Genomic DNA, 12,684 nt, shown 5'->3' with positions numbered 1-12,684 from the left:
CCCCCCCCTCAAACACGGAGACGAGTTTACCACGGTTTCCACCCCTCCCTCTATACCCCAGCAACACGTATTTTTTTACCCCTTTCAGAACGCGCTCCTCGCGCCAGAAAGCCGCCTCTAGATGCGTGACCAATGAGCAGCGAGCTAAAACATATCGCAAATGTCAAAAATAATATAACGGGGTTAATATATATCGCGCACATGCGATATGTTTGTCACGACGCGCAAAAAAAATTAAAAAAGGAATGCAACACGAGGACTTCCCAGGAGGTCACCCATCCTAGTACTACTCTCGCCCAAGCACGCTTAACTACGGAGTTCTGATGGGATCCGGTGCTTTAGTGCTGCTATGATCGCATCCCACATGTTACCCCCGCCTTCGTCCCTTATGCTTGCCACTCCCAAGTCCACTGCAATGATGATTGTCATTCTTACTACCATTACAACCGTTGCCTAATGATGGATAATGCCCTATATATACTACTTACTCCCCCCCCCTCAAACACCGAGACGAGTTTACCACGGTTTCCACCCCTCCCTCTATACCGCAGCAACACGTATTTTTTACCCCTTTCAGAACGCGCTCCTCGCGCCACAAAGCCGCCTTTAGACGCGTGACCAATGAGCTGCGAGCTAAAACATATCGCAAATGTCAAAAATAATATAACGGGGTTAATATATATCGCTCACATGGGATATGTTTGTCACGAGCCGCAAAAAATAATTAAAAAGGGAATGCAACACGAGGACCCATCCTAGTACTACTCTCGCCCAAGCACGCTTAACTTCGGAGTTCTAATGGGATCCGGTGCTTTAGTGCTGCTATGATCGCATCCAACATGTTACCCCCGCCTTCGTCCCTTATGCTTGCCACTCCCAGGTCCACTGCAAAGATGATTGCCATTCTTACTACCATTACAACCGTTGCCTAATAATGGATAATGCCCTATATATACTTCTTACTCCCCCCCTCAAACACGGAGACGAGTTTACCACGGTTTCCACCCCTCCCTCTATACCGCAGCAACACGTATTTTTTTACCCCTTTCAGAACGCGCTCCTCGCGCCACAAAGCCGCCTCTAGACGCCTGACCAATGAGCAGCGAGGTAAAACATATCGCAAATGTCAAAAATAATATAATGGGGTTAATATATATCGCGCACATGCGATATGTTTGTCACGAGGCGCAAAAAATAATTAAAAAGGGAATGCAACACGAGGTCACCCATCCTAGTACTACTCTCACCCAAGCACGCTTAACTTCGGAGTTCTGATGGGATCCGGTGCTTTAGTGCTGCTATGATCGCATCCCACATGTTACCCCCGCCTTCGTCCCTTATGCTTGCCACTCCCAGGTCCACTTCAAAGATGATTGTCATTCTTACTACCATTACAACCGTTTCCTAATAATGGATAATGCCCTATATATACTACTTACTCCCCCCCCTCAAACACGGAGACGAGTTTACCACGGTTTCCACCCCTCCCTCTATACCGCAGCAACACGTATTTTTTACCCCTTTCAGAACGCGCTCCTCGCGCCACAAAGCCGCCTCTAGACGCGTGACCAATGAGCTGCGAGCTAAAACATATCGCAAATGTCAAAAATAATATAACGGGGTTAATATATATCGCGCACATGCGATATGTTTGTCTCGAGCCGCAAAAAATAATTAAAAAGGGAATGTAACCCGAGGACTTCCCAGGAGGTCACCCATCCTAGTACTACTCTCGCCCAAGCACGCTTAACTACGGAGTTCTGATGGGATCCGGTGCTTTAGTGCTGGTATGATCGCATCCAACATGTTACCCCCGCCTTCGTCCCTTATGCTTGCCACTCCCAGGTCCACTGCAAAGATGATTGTCATTCTTACTACCATTACAACCGTTGCCTAATAATGGATAATGCCCTATATATACTACTTACTCCCCCCCCTCAAACACGGAGACGAGTTTACCACGGTTTCCACCCCTCCCTCTATACCGCAGCAACACGTATTTTTTTACCCCTTTCAGAACGCGCTCCTCGCGCCACAAAGCCGCCTCTAGACGCGTGACCAATGAGCAGCGAGCTAAAACATATCGCAAATGTCAAAAATAATATAACAGGGTTAATATATATCGCGCACATGCGATATGTTTGTCACGACGCGCAAAAAATAATTAAAAAGGGAATGCAACACTAGGACTTCCCAGGAGGTCACCCATCCTAGTACTACTCTCGCCCAAGCACGCTTAACTACGGAGTTCTGATGGGATCCGGTGCATTAGTGCTGGTATGATCGCATCCTACATGTTACCCCCGCCTTCGTCCCTTATGCTTGCCACTCCCAGGTCCACTGCAAAGATGATTGTCATTCTTACTACCATTACAACCGTTGCCTAATAATGGATAATGCCCTATATATAGTACTTACTCCCCCCCTTAAACACGGAGACGAGTTTACCACGGTTTCCACCCCACCCTCTATACCGCAGCAATACGAATTTTTTTACCCCTTTCAGAACGCGCTCCTCGCGCCACAAAGCCGCCTCTAGACGCATGCCAATGAACAGCGAGCTAAAACATATCGCAAATGTCAAAAATAATATAACGGGGTTAATATATATCGCGCACATGCGATATGTTTGTCATGAGGCGCAAAAAATAATTAAAAAGGGAATGCAACACGAGGACTTCCCAGGAGGTCACCCATCCTAGTACTACTCTCGCCCAAGCATGCTTAACTTCGGAGTTTTGATGGGATCCGGTGCTTTAGTGCTGGTATGATCGCATCCAACATGTTACCCCCGCCTTCGTCCCTTATGCTTGCCACTCCCAGGTCCACTGCAAAGATGATTGTCATTCTTACTACCATTACAACCGTTGCCTAATAATGGATAATGCCCTATATATACTACATACTCCCCCCCCCCTCAAACACGGAGACGAGTTTACCACGGTTTCCACCCCTCCCTCTATACCGCAGCAACACGTATTTTTTTACCCCTTTCAGAACGCGCTCCTCGCGCCACAAAGCCGCCTCTAGACGCGTGACCAATGAGCAGCGAGCTAAAACATATCGCAAATGTCAAAAATAATATAACGGGGTTAATATATATCGCGCACATGCGATATGTTTGTCACGAGGCGCAAAAAATAATTAAAAAGGGAATGCAACACGAGGATTTTCCAGGAGGTCACCCATCCTAGTACTACTCTCGCCCAAGCACGCTTAACTTCGGAGTTCTGATGGGATCCGGTGCTTTAGTGCTGGTATGATTGCATCCGACATGTTACCCCCGCCTTCGTCCCTTATGCTTGCCACTCCCAGGTCCACTGCAAAGATGATTGTCATTCTTACTACCATTACAACCGTTGCCTAATAATGGATAATGCCCTATATATACTACTTACTCCCCCCCCTCAAACACGGAGACGAGTTTACCACGGTTTTCACCCCTCCCTCTATACCGCAGCAACACGTATTTTTTACCCCTTTCAGAACGCGCTCCTCGCGCCACAAAGCCGCCTCTAGACGCGTGACCAATGAGTAGCGAGCTAATACATATCGCTAATGTCAAAAATAATATAACGGGGTTAATATATATCGCGCACATGCGATATGTTTGTCACAAGGCGCAAAAAATAATTAAAAAGGGAATGCAACACGAGGTCACCCATCCTAGTACTACTCTCACCCAAGCACGCTTAACTTCGGAGTTCTGATGGGATCCGGTGCTTTAGTGCTGCTATGATCGCATCCCACATGTTACCCCCGCCTTCGTCCCTTATGCTTGCCACTCCCAGGTCCACTGCAAAGATGATTGTCATTCTTACTTCCATTACAACCGTTGCCTAATAATGGATAATGCCCTATATATACTACTTACTCCCCCCCCTCAAACACGGAGACGAGTTTACCACGGTTTCCACCCCTCCATCTATACCGCAGCAACACGTATTTTTTACCCCTTTCAGAACGCGCTCCTCGCGCCACAAAGCCGCCTCTAGACGCGTGACCAATGAGCTGCGAGCTAAAACATATCACAAATGTCAAAAATAATATAACGGGGTTAATATATATCGCGCACATGCGATATTTCAGTCACGAGCCGCAAAAAATAATTAAAAAGGGAATGCAACACGAGGTCACCCATCCTAGTACTACTCTCACCCAAGCACGCTTAACTTCGTAGTTCTGATGGGATCCGGTGCTTTAGTGGTGCTATGATCGCATCCCACATGTTACCCCCGCCTTCTTCCCTTATGCTTGCCACTCCCAGGTCCACTGCAAAGATGATTGTCATTCTTACTACCATTACAACCGTTGCCTAATAATGGATAATGCCCTATATATACTACTTACTCCCCCCCCTCAAACACGGAGACGAGTTTACGACGGTTTCCACCCCTCCCTCTATCCGCAGCAACACGTATTTTTTACCCCTTTCAGAACGCGCTCCTCGCGCCACAAAGCCGCCTCTATACGCGTGACAAATGAGCTGCGAGCTAAAACATATCGCAAATGTCAAAAATAATATAACGGGGTTAATATATATCGCGCACATGCGATATGTTTGTCACGAGCCGCAAAAAATAATTAAAAAGGGAATGCAACACGAGGACTTAACAAGAGGTCACCCATCCTAGTACTACTATCGCCCAAGCACGCTTAACTACGGAGTTCTGATGGGATCCGGTGCTTTAGTGCTGGTATGATCGCATCCGACATGTTACCCCCGCCTTCGTCCCTTATGCTTGCCACTCCCAGGTCCACTGCAAAGATGATTGTCATTCTTACTACCATTACAACCGTTGCCTAATAATGGATAATGCCCTATATATACTACTTACTCCCCCCCCTCAAACACGGAGACGAGTTTACCACGGTTTCCACCCCTCCCTCTATACCGCAGCAACACGTATTTTTTTACCCCTTTCAGAACGCGCTCCTCGCGCCACAAAGCCGCCTCTAGACGCGTGCCAATGAGCAGCGAGCTAAAACATATCGCTAATGACAAAAATAATATAACGGGGTTAATATATATCGCGCACATGGGATATGTTTGTCACGAGGCGCAAAAAAATAATTAAAAAGGGAATGCAACACGAGGACTTCCCAGGAGGTCACCCATCCTAGTACTACTCTCGCCCAAGCACGCTTAAGTTCGGAGTTCTGATGGGATCCGGTGCTTTAGTGCTGGTATGATCGCATCCGACATGCTACCCCCGCCTTCGTCCCTTATGCTTGCCACTCCCAGGTCCACTGCAAAGATGATTGCCATTCTTACTACCATTACAACCGTTCCCTAATAATGGATAATGCCCTATATATACTACTTACTCCCCCCCTCAAACACGGAGACGAGTTTACCACGGTTTCCACCCCACCCTCTATACCGCAGCAGCACGTATTTTTTTAACCCCTTTCAGAACGCGCTCCTCGCGCCACAAAGCCGCCTCTAGACGCGTGCCAATGAGCAGCGAGCTAAAACATATCGCAAATGACAAAAATAATATAACGGGGTTAATATATATCGCGCACATGCGATATGTTTGTCAGGAGGCGCAAAAAAATAATTAAAAAGGGAATGCAACACGAGGACTTCCCAGGAGGTCACCCATCCTAGTACTACTCTCGCCCAAGCACGCTTAAGTTCGGAGTTCTGATGGGATCCGGTGCTTTAGTGCTGGTATGATCGCATCCAACATGTTACCCCCGCCTTCGTCCCTTATGCTTGCCACTCCCAGGTCCATTGCAAAGATGATTGTCATTCTTACTACCATTACAACCATTGCCTAATAATGAATAATGCCCTATATATACTACTTACTCCCCCCCTCAAACACGGAGACGAGTTTACCACGGTTTCCACCCCTCCCTCTATACCGCAGCAACACGTATTTTTTACCCCTTTCAGAACGCGCTCCTCGCGCCACAAAGCCGCCTCTAGACGCGTCCCAATGAACAGCGAGCTAAAACATATCGCAAATGTCAAAAATAATATAACGGGGTTAATATATATCGCGCACATGCGATATGTTTGTCACGAGGCGCAAAAAATAATTAAAAAGGGAATGCAACACGAGGACTTCCCTGGAGGTCACCCATCCTAGTACTACTCTCGCCCAAGCACGCTTAACTTCGTAGTTCTGATGGGATCCGGTGCTTTAGTGCTGGTATGATCGCATCAGACATGCTACCCCCGCCTTCGTCCCTTATGCTTGCCACTCCCAGGTCCACTGCAAAGATGATTGCCATTCTTACTACCATTACAACCGTTCCCTAATAATGGATAATGCCCTATATATACTACTTACTCCCCCCCTCAAACACGGAGACGAGTTTACCACGGTTTCCACCCCACCCTCTATACCGCAGCAGCACGTATTTTTTTAACCCCTTTCAGAACGCGCTCCTCGCGCCACAAAGCCGCCTCTAGACGCGTGCCAATGAGCAGCGAGCTAAAACATATCGCAAATGACAAAAATAATATAACGGGGTTAATATATATCGCGCACATGTGATATGTTTGTCACGAGGCGCAAAAAATAATTAAAAAGGGAATGCAACAGGAGGATTTTCCACGAGGTCACCCATCCTAGTACTACTCTCGCCCAAGCACGCTTAACTTCGGAGTTCTGATGGGATTCGTTGCTTTAGTGCTGGTATGATCGCATCCGACATGTTACCCCCGCCTTCGTCCCTTATGCTTGCCACTCCCAGGTCCACTGCAAAGATGATTGTCATTCTTACTACCATTACAACCGTTGCCTAATAATGAATAATGCCCTATATATACTACTTACTCCCCCCCTCAAACACGGAGACGAGTTTACCACGGTTTCCACCCCTCCCTCTATACCGCAGCAACACGTATTTTTTACCCCTTTCAGAACGCGCTCCTCGCGCCACAAAGCCGCCTCTAGACGCGTCCCAATGAACAGCGAGCTAAAACATATCGCAAATGTCAAAAATAATATAACGGGGTTAATATATATCGCGCACATGCGATATGTTTGTCACGAGGCGCAAAAAATAATTAAAAAGGGAATGCAACACGAGGACTTCCCTGGAGGTCACCCATCCTAGTACTACTCTCGCCCAAGCACGCTTAACTTCGGAGTTCTGATGGGATCCGGTGCTTTAGTGCTGGTATGATCGCATCAGACATGTTACCCCCGCCTTCGTCCCTTATGCTTGCCACTCCCAGGTCCACTGCACAGATGATTGTCATTCTTACTACCATTACAACCGTTGCCTAATAATGGATAATGCCCTATATATACTACTTACCCCCCCCCTCAAACACGGAGACGAGTTTACCACGGTTTCCACCCCTCCCTCTATACCGCAGCAACACGTATTTTTTTACCCCTTTCAGAACGCGCTCCTCGCGCCACAAAGCCGCCTCTAGGTGCGTGACCAATGAGCAGCGAGCTAAAACATATCGCAAATGTCAAAAATAATATAACGGGGTTAATATATATCGCGCACATGCGATATGTTTGTCACGAGGCGCAAAAAATAATTAAAAAGGGAATGCAACAGGAGGATTTTCCACGAGGTCACCCATCCTAGTACTACTCTCGCCCAAGCACGCTTAACTTCGGAGTTCTGATGGGATTCGTTGCTTTAGTGCTGGTATGATCGCATCCGACATGTTACCCCCGCCTTCGTCCCTTATGCTTGCCACTCCCAGGTCCACTGCAAAGATGATTGTCATTCTTACTACCATTACAACCGTTGCCTAATAATGGATAATGCCCTATATATACTACTTACTCCCCCCCCCCTCAAACACGGAGACGAGTTTACCACGGTTTCCACCCCTCCCTCTATACCGCAGCAACACGTATTTTTTTACCCCTTTCAGAACGCGCTTCTCGCGCCACAAAGCCGCCTCTAGACGCGTGACCAATGAGCAGCGAGCTAAAACATATCGCAAATCTGAAAAATAATATAACGGGGTTAATATATACCGCGCACATGCGATATGTTTGTCACGAGGCGCAAAAAATAATTAAAAAGGGAATGCAACACGAGGATTTTCCAGGAGGTCACCCATCCTAGTACTACTCTCGCCCAAGCACGCTTAACTTCGGAGTTCTGATGGGATCCGGTGCTTTAGTGCTGGTATGATCGCATCCGACATGTTACCCCCGCCTTCGTCCCTTATGCTTGCCACTCCCAGGTCCACTTCAAAGATGATTGTCATTCTTACGACCATTACAATCGTTGCCTAATAATGGATAATGCCCTATATATACTACTTACTCCCCCCCCTCAAACACGGAGACGAGTTTACCACGGTTTCCACCCCTCCCTCTATACCGCAGCAACACGTATTTTTTTACCCCTTTCAGAACGCGCTCCTCGCACCACAAAGCCGCCTCTAGACGCGTGACCAATGAGCAGCGAGCAAAAACATATTGCAAATGTCAAAAATAATATAACGGGGTTAATATATATCGCGCACATGCGATATGTTTGTCAGGCGGCGCAAAAAATAATTAAAAAGGGAATGCAACACGAGGATTTTCAAGGAGGTCACCCATCCTAGTACTACTCTCGCCCAAGCACGCTTAACTTCGGAGTTCTGATGGGATCCGGTGCTTTAGTGCTGGTATGATCGCATCCGACATGTTACCCCCGCCTTCGTCCCTTATGCTTGCCACTCCCAGGTCCACTGCAAAGATGATTGTCATTCTTACTACCATTACAACCGTTGCCTAATAATGGATAATGCCCTATATATACTACTTACTCCCCCCCTCAAACACAGCTACAAGTTTACCACGGTTTCCAACCCTCCCTCTATACCGCAGCAACACCTATTTTTTTACCCCTTTCAGAACGCGCTCCTCGCGCCACAAAGCCGCCTCTAGACGCGTGACCAATGAGCAGCGAGCTAAAACATATCGCAAATGTCAAAAATAATATAACGGGGTTAATATATATCGCGCACATGCGATATGTTTGTCACGAGGCGCAAAAAATGATTAAAAAGGGAATGCAACACGAGGACTTCCCACGAGGTCGCCCATCCTAGTACTACTCTCACCCAAGCACGCTTAACTTCGGAGTTCTGATGGGATCCGGTGCTTTAGTGCTGCTATGATCGCATCCCACATGTTACCCCCGCCTTCGTCCCTTATGCTTGCCACTCCCAGGTCCACTGCAAAGATGATTGTCATTCTTACTACCATTACAACCGTTGCCTAATAATGGATAATGCCCTATATATACTACTTACTCCCCCCCCCTCAAACACGGAGACGAGTTTACCACGGTTTCCACCCCTCCCTCTATACCGCAGCAACACGTATTTTTTACCCCTTTCAGAACGCGCTCCTCGCGCCACAAAGCCGCCTCTAGACGCGTGACCAATGAGCAGCTTCCTAAAACATGTCGCAAATGTCAAAAATAATATAACGGGGTTAATATATATCGCGCACATGCGATATGTTTGTCACGAGCCGCAAAAATAATTAAAAAGGGAATGCAACACGAGGACTTGCCAGGAGGTCACCCATCCTAGTACTACTCTCGCCCAAGCACGCTTAACTACGGAGTTCTGATGGGATCCGGTGCTTTAGTGCTGGTATGATCGCATCCGACATGTTACCCCCGCCTTCGTCCCTTATGCTCGCCACTCCCAGGTCCACTGCAAAGATGATTGTCATACTTACTACCATTACAACCGTTGCCTAATAATGGATAATGCCCTATATATACTACTTACTCCCCCCCCCTCAATCACGGAGACGAGTTTACCACGGTTTCCACCCCTCCCTCTATACCGCAGCAACACGTATTTTTTTTACCCCTTTCAGAACGCGCTCCTCGCGCCACAAAGCCGCCTCTAGACACGTGACCAATGAGCAGCGAGCTAAAACATATCATAAATGTCAAAAATAATATAACGGGGTTAATATATATCGCGCACATGCGATATGTTTGTCAGGAGGCGCAAAAAATAATTAAAAAGGGAATGCAACACGAGGATTTTCCAGGAGGTCACCCATCCTAGTACTACTCTCGCCCAAGCACGCTTAACTTCGGAGTTCTGATGGGATCCGTTGCTTTAGTGCTGGTATGATCGCATCCGACTTGTTACCCCCGCCTTCGTCCCTTATGCTTGCCACTCCCAGGTCCACTGCAAAGATGATTGTCATTCTTACTACCATTACAACCGTTGCCTAATAATGGATAATGCCCTATATATACTACTTACTCCCCCCCCTCAAACACGGAGACGAGTTTACCACGGTTTCCACCCCTCCCTCTATACCGCAGCAACACGTATTGTTTACCCCTTTCAGAACGCGCTCCTCGCGCCACAAAGCCGCCTCTAGACGCGTGACCAATGAGCAGCTTGCTAAAACATGTCGCAAATGTCAAAAATAATATAACGGGGTTAATATATATCGCGCACATGCGATATGTTTGTCACGAGCCGCAAAAATAATTAAAAAGGGAATGCAACACGAGGACTTGCCAGGAGGTCACCCATCCTAGTACTACTCTCGCCCAAGCACGCTTAACTACGGAGTTCTGATGGGATCCGGTGCTTTAGTGCTGGTATGATCGCATCCGACATGTTACCCCCGCCTTCGTCCCTTATGCTTGCCACTCCCAGGTCCACTGCAAAGATGATTGTCATTCTTACTACCATTACAACCGTTGCCTAATAATGGATAATGCCCTATATATACTACTTACTCCCCCCCCTCAATCACGGAGACGAGTTTACCACAGTTTCCACCCCTCCCTCTATACCGCAGCAACACGTATTTTTTTTACCCCTTTCAGAACGCGCTCCTCGCGCCACAAAGCCGCCTCTAGACACGTGACCAATGAGCAGCGAGCTAAAACATATCGCAAATGTCAAAAATAATATAACGGGGTTAATATATATCGCGCACATGCGATATGTTTGTCACGAGGCGCAAAAAATAATTAAAAAGGGAATGCAACACGAGGATTTTCCAGGAGGTCACCCATCCTAGTACTACTCTCGCCCAAGCACGCTTAACTTCGGAGTTCTGATGGGATCCGTTGCTTTAGTGCTGGTATGATCGCATCCGACATGTTACCCCCGCCTTCGTCCCTTATGCTTGCCACTCCCAGGTCCACTGCAAAGATGATTGTCATTCTTACTACCATTACAACCGTTGCCTAATAATGGATAATGCCCTATATATACTACTTACTCCCCCCCCTCAAACACGGAGACGAGTTTACCACGGTTTCCACCCCTCCCTCTATACCGCAGCAACACGTATTTTTTACCCCTTTCAGAACGCGCTCCTCGCGCCACAAAGCCGCCTCTAGACGCGTGACCAATGAGCAGCGAGCGAAAACATATCGCAAATGTCAAAAATAATATAACGGGATTAATATATATCGCGCACATGCGATATGTTTGTCACGAGGCGCAAAAAATAATTAAAAAGGGAATGCAACACGAGGACTTCCCAGGAGGTCACCCGACCTAGTACTACTCTCGCCCAAGCACGCTTAACTTCGGAGTTCTGATGGGATCCGGTGATTTAGTGCTGGTATGATCACATCCAACATGTTACCCCCGCCTTCGTCCCTTATGCTTGCCACTCCCAGGTACACTTCAAAGATGATTGCCATTCTTACTACCATTACAACCGTTGCCTAATAATGGATAATGCCCTATATATACTACTTACTCCCCCCCTCAAACACGGAGACGAGTTTACCACGGTTTCCACCCCACCCTCTATACCGCAGCAACACGTATTTTTTTACCCCTTTCCGAACGCGCTCCTCGCGGCAGAAAGCCGCCTCTAGACGCGTGCCAATGAGCAGCGAGCTAAAACATATCGCAAATGTCAAAAATAATATAACAGGGTTAATATATATCGCGCACATGCGATATGTTTGTCACGAGCCGCAAAAAATAATTAAAAAGGGAATGCAACACGAGGACTTGCCAGGAGGTCACCCATCCTAGTACTACTCTCGCCCAAGCACGCTTAACTACGGAGTTCTGATGGGATCCGATGCTTTAGTGCTGGTATGATCGCATCCGACATGTTACCCCCGCCTTCGTCCCATATGCTTGCCACTCCCAGGTCCACTGCAAAGATGATTGTCATTCTTACTACCATTACAACCGTTGCCTAATAATGGATAATGCCCTATATATACTACTTACTCCCCCCCCTCAAACACGGAGACGAGTTTACCACGGTTTCCACCCCTCCCTCTATACCGCAGCAACACGTATTTTTTTACCCCTTTCAGAACGCGCTCCTCGCGCCACAAAGCCACCTCTAGACGCGTGACCAATGAGCAGCGAGCTAAAACATATCGCAAATGTCAAAAATAATATAACGGGGTTAATATATATCGCGCACATGCGATATGTTTGTCACGAGGCGCAAAAAATAATTAAAAAGGGAATGCAACACGAGGATTTTCCAGGAGGTCACCCATCCTAGTACTACTCTCGCCCAAGCACGCTTAACTTCGGAGTTCTGATGGGATCCGGTGCTTTAGTGCTGGTATGATCGCATCCGACATGTTACCCCCGCCTTCGTCCCTTATGCTTGCCACTCCCAGGTCCACTGCAAAGATGATTGTCATTCTTACTACCATTACAACCGTTGCCTAATAATGGATAATGCCCTATATATACTACTTACTCCCCCCCCCCCCTCA

At 47.4% G+C, this 12,684-nt stretch overlaps 22 non-coding genes and 4 pseudogenes across 22 annotated transcripts; all 26 read right to left on the bottom strand.

Moving 5' to 3' along the window:
• Positions 1 to 242: 242 nt before the first annotated feature.
• LOC123173973 (5S ribosomal RNA) lies at positions 243 to 361 on the bottom strand. The gene has a single exon (XR_006486656.1). It is a non-coding gene; the product is annotated as a 5S ribosomal RNA (ribosomal RNA).
• Positions 362 to 732: 371 nt separating this feature from the next.
• On the bottom strand, positions 733 to 836 carry LOC123173942 (uncharacterized; annotated as a pseudogene).
• A 370-nt stretch (positions 837 to 1,206) lies between these two features.
• On the bottom strand, positions 1,207 to 1,312 carry LOC123173922 (uncharacterized; annotated as a pseudogene).
• Positions 1,313 to 1,682: 370 nt separating this feature from the next.
• Positions 1,683 to 1,801, bottom strand: LOC123173992 (5S ribosomal RNA). The gene has a single exon (XR_006486674.1). It is a non-coding gene; the product is annotated as a 5S ribosomal RNA (ribosomal RNA).
• A 371-nt stretch (positions 1,802 to 2,172) lies between these two features.
• On the bottom strand, positions 2,173 to 2,291 carry LOC123173971 (5S ribosomal RNA). The gene has a single exon (XR_006486654.1). It is a non-coding gene; the product is annotated as a 5S ribosomal RNA (ribosomal RNA).
• Positions 2,292 to 2,660: 369 nt separating this feature from the next.
• On the bottom strand, positions 2,661 to 2,779 carry LOC123173993 (5S ribosomal RNA). The gene has a single exon (XR_006486675.1). It is a non-coding gene; the product is annotated as a 5S ribosomal RNA (ribosomal RNA).
• Positions 2,780 to 3,152: 373 nt separating this feature from the next.
• LOC123173961 (5S ribosomal RNA) lies at positions 3,153 to 3,271 on the bottom strand. The gene has a single exon (XR_006486645.1). It is a non-coding gene; the product is annotated as a 5S ribosomal RNA (ribosomal RNA).
• A 370-nt stretch (positions 3,272 to 3,641) lies between these two features.
• LOC123173921 (uncharacterized) lies at positions 3,642 to 3,747 on the bottom strand (annotated as a pseudogene).
• A 370-nt stretch (positions 3,748 to 4,117) lies between these two features.
• On the bottom strand, positions 4,118 to 4,223 carry LOC123173950 (uncharacterized; annotated as a pseudogene).
• Positions 4,224 to 4,592: 369 nt separating this feature from the next.
• LOC123173907 (5S ribosomal RNA) lies at positions 4,593 to 4,711 on the bottom strand. The gene has a single exon (XR_006486620.1). It is a non-coding gene; the product is annotated as a 5S ribosomal RNA (ribosomal RNA).
• Positions 4,712 to 5,082: 371 nt separating this feature from the next.
• LOC123173967 (5S ribosomal RNA) lies at positions 5,083 to 5,201 on the bottom strand. The gene has a single exon (XR_006486650.1). It is a non-coding gene; the product is annotated as a 5S ribosomal RNA (ribosomal RNA).
• A 371-nt stretch (positions 5,202 to 5,572) lies between these two features.
• Positions 5,573 to 5,691, bottom strand: LOC123173966 (5S ribosomal RNA). The gene has a single exon (XR_006486649.1). It is a non-coding gene; the product is annotated as a 5S ribosomal RNA (ribosomal RNA).
• A 368-nt stretch (positions 5,692 to 6,059) lies between these two features.
• LOC123173882 (5S ribosomal RNA) lies at positions 6,060 to 6,178 on the bottom strand. Its single transcript, XR_006486596.1, has one exon. It is a non-coding gene; the product is annotated as a 5S ribosomal RNA (ribosomal RNA).
• A 370-nt stretch (positions 6,179 to 6,548) lies between these two features.
• On the bottom strand, positions 6,549 to 6,667 carry LOC123173918 (5S ribosomal RNA). The gene has a single exon (XR_006486631.1). It is a non-coding gene; the product is annotated as a 5S ribosomal RNA (ribosomal RNA).
• Positions 6,668 to 7,035: 368 nt separating this feature from the next.
• Positions 7,036 to 7,154, bottom strand: LOC123173959 (5S ribosomal RNA). Its single transcript, XR_006486643.1, has one exon. It is a non-coding gene; the product is annotated as a 5S ribosomal RNA (ribosomal RNA).
• A 370-nt stretch (positions 7,155 to 7,524) lies between these two features.
• Positions 7,525 to 7,643, bottom strand: LOC123173916 (5S ribosomal RNA). The gene has a single exon (XR_006486630.1). It is a non-coding gene; the product is annotated as a 5S ribosomal RNA (ribosomal RNA).
• A 373-nt stretch (positions 7,644 to 8,016) lies between these two features.
• LOC123173958 (5S ribosomal RNA) lies at positions 8,017 to 8,135 on the bottom strand. Its single transcript, XR_006486642.1, has one exon. It is a non-coding gene; the product is annotated as a 5S ribosomal RNA (ribosomal RNA).
• A 371-nt stretch (positions 8,136 to 8,506) lies between these two features.
• Positions 8,507 to 8,625, bottom strand: LOC123173979 (5S ribosomal RNA). The gene has a single exon (XR_006486662.1). It is a non-coding gene; the product is annotated as a 5S ribosomal RNA (ribosomal RNA).
• A 370-nt stretch (positions 8,626 to 8,995) lies between these two features.
• Positions 8,996 to 9,114, bottom strand: LOC123173876 (5S ribosomal RNA). Its single transcript, XR_006486590.1, has one exon. It is a non-coding gene; the product is annotated as a 5S ribosomal RNA (ribosomal RNA).
• Positions 9,115 to 9,484: 370 nt separating this feature from the next.
• On the bottom strand, positions 9,485 to 9,603 carry LOC123173982 (5S ribosomal RNA). Its single transcript, XR_006486664.1, has one exon. It is a non-coding gene; the product is annotated as a 5S ribosomal RNA (ribosomal RNA).
• Positions 9,604 to 9,976: 373 nt separating this feature from the next.
• LOC123173991 (5S ribosomal RNA) lies at positions 9,977 to 10,095 on the bottom strand. The gene has a single exon (XR_006486673.1). It is a non-coding gene; the product is annotated as a 5S ribosomal RNA (ribosomal RNA).
• A 369-nt stretch (positions 10,096 to 10,464) lies between these two features.
• On the bottom strand, positions 10,465 to 10,583 carry LOC123173980 (5S ribosomal RNA). The gene has a single exon (XR_006486663.1). It is a non-coding gene; the product is annotated as a 5S ribosomal RNA (ribosomal RNA).
• A 372-nt stretch (positions 10,584 to 10,955) lies between these two features.
• LOC123173990 (5S ribosomal RNA) lies at positions 10,956 to 11,074 on the bottom strand. Its single transcript, XR_006486672.1, has one exon. It is a non-coding gene; the product is annotated as a 5S ribosomal RNA (ribosomal RNA).
• A 370-nt stretch (positions 11,075 to 11,444) lies between these two features.
• On the bottom strand, positions 11,445 to 11,563 carry LOC123173989 (5S ribosomal RNA). The gene has a single exon (XR_006486671.1). It is a non-coding gene; the product is annotated as a 5S ribosomal RNA (ribosomal RNA).
• A 369-nt stretch (positions 11,564 to 11,932) lies between these two features.
• Positions 11,933 to 12,051, bottom strand: LOC123173884 (5S ribosomal RNA). The gene has a single exon (XR_006486598.1). It is a non-coding gene; the product is annotated as a 5S ribosomal RNA (ribosomal RNA).
• Positions 12,052 to 12,422: 371 nt separating this feature from the next.
• Positions 12,423 to 12,541, bottom strand: LOC123173957 (5S ribosomal RNA). Its single transcript, XR_006486641.1, has one exon. It is a non-coding gene; the product is annotated as a 5S ribosomal RNA (ribosomal RNA).
• Positions 12,542 to 12,684: the final 143 nt, after the last annotated feature.

The sequence above is a fragment of the Triticum aestivum genome, unplaced genomic scaffold (genome assembly GCF_018294505.1).
Source record: "Triticum aestivum cultivar Chinese Spring unplaced genomic scaffold, IWGSC CS RefSeq v2.1 scaffold45329, whole genome shotgun sequence".
NCBI classification, from domain to species: Eukaryota; Viridiplantae; Streptophyta; class Magnoliopsida; order Poales; family Poaceae; genus Triticum; species Triticum aestivum.
This window is presented reverse-complemented; position numbering and strand designations above follow the sequence as displayed.